At 44.3% G+C, this 1,728-nt stretch overlaps 1 non-coding gene across 1 annotated transcript; it reads right to left on the bottom strand.

Annotated features, from left to right (window-relative positions):
• Positions 1 to 84: 84 nt before the first annotated feature.
• On the bottom strand, positions 85 to 158 carry trnar-ucu. Its single transcript has one exon. It is a non-coding gene; the product is annotated as a tRNA-Arg (tRNA).
• Between the last annotated feature and the right edge of the window lie 1,570 nt (positions 159 to 1,728).

Genomic DNA, 1,728 nt, shown 5'->3' with positions numbered 1-1,728 from the left:
TTGCAAAAGCACTAAACAACGTCTCAGCTTTTCCCCCCCATCACTGTGTTTCCTCTCAAGCAAAAACCACAACACCTTCAACCACATCTCTGCCGGGACTCGAACCCGGAGCCTCTGGATTAGAAGTCCAGCGCGCTATTCCATTGCGCCACAGAGACTGTGACACATTTTTTTCGATCAAAAGCGGGTTTATACTCCCCCTCCCTGCTCTGTGCAGCATCCTCACCATCTCTCAGCATCAGGACCGCAGCCCCGTGGATAATAATTTGCCGCCCGGTAGGGGGTGCTGCCGCCGCATAATCATTAGTCCCTTTATGCCTCATAGAGAAGGGGAGAGCCCCCGCTCTCCATCCCCCACTGCTTTCACACGGGTTATCTCGTCAAAACATCATAATGGTGATATTATCAGAGCAAAACCAAAAGATCTGCATCAATAACTATGAGGCAAAGTGTTCACTCCTTGCAGGGAACAGCTCCAGTGAACAGCCCATGTTTTTATTATCTCCATTTGTTTTTCTCTAAGAATGGGAGATATATCTACAGGGTTCATGTGTGAACAGATTATAAGCAAATCCAGTCTTATATCCTGCAGCGTTCGGGCAAAAATTCTGCCCACAAAAGAAAATTGCAGTCCGAAGGATCTCCAGCTCAGGCGTAACATGTCTTTATGCCAAATTCACTGCAGTCAGCCGTCAGGTACAGAGAGCAATTTTACAAGTGTTGTTTTTACAGTGACAATTAATTTGAGCTGGTAACTGTTAAATATAGAGATGTCCAGTAATGGAGCTGATGTGGCTCTGAGGACAATATAACTCTATCAAAAGCATTAAATTAACTCTGAGATTTATAAACACTGACACTGTGTAAGCAATATATTTGATCACGTGTGGCTGACAAATAAATTTTATCAACAGCGAAATGAAAAGAAATGTAAGTTGACAAGTTGAATTTTCCCTCCACGCCACCCGTAACAAATTGAGAAGCCAATTTTGTTGGCGCTAACCAGACTAAGTGGTCACGTTGAATCGTTGATCTGAATGTTTTCAAACCAAGTGGTACAAAACCGTATGGGTGCAGCCTCCTCCCCACAACGTTTACTGTTGTTTTTTCCCCCCTGTGAGCACTTTTTACTGTATACCCTACATAAATGGAGTTGGATCTGACATTACATCACGGCTTGCTTTTATTCACACTGCAGGACAAAAGCTGTTCAGGTGCACTGTGTAGCTAGTGTGGCTCAGTGGGAGGTAAGGCCTGAGGCAGGCTGCTGGTGAGGAGCCTGTTCTCACACTCGTACGCACACAGCTTCCACTCCACATTTCAGCCGCTCTCTTTCCTGATTTTAAAAATGCATCTGAGCAGCTGCAGCCTGTATGAGGTAAAATATGAATGACAGCCTACAGTAAACAGCCACTCTACAGACACAAACACACATTCCTGTACACAGAGACAACACTGGCACACTGGTTGGGCTGGCAGTGACTGAGCAGTACTTAGGGCAAAGATAAGTGATTAATGAATTTGACGTCACAGCGCTATTAGACAAATTACATAAGGATATAACATGTAGGACACATCTAATTTTGCCCGCTGGTTGTTGTTCACACTGAGAACAAGTGTGAAATAAACTGGGTCACGTTTACATGCACTTTGCACTCTTGCTGCATTTGATGACCCCAAAGCTTTCCAGAGTATAATTAATTCCAAGGGACAAAACATCACAACACC

The sequence above is a fragment of the Micropterus salmoides genome, unplaced genomic scaffold, assembly GCF_014851395.1.
Source record: "Micropterus salmoides isolate LMB-PRFRI ecotype aquatic unplaced genomic scaffold, ASM1485139v1 Ms_hic_scaffold_14, whole genome shotgun sequence".
Taxonomy (NCBI): Eukaryota; Metazoa; Chordata; class Actinopteri; order Centrarchiformes; family Centrarchidae; genus Micropterus; species Micropterus salmoides.
Note: the sequence above shows the minus strand (reverse complement) of the source record. Positions and strands in the feature narration are given on the sequence as shown.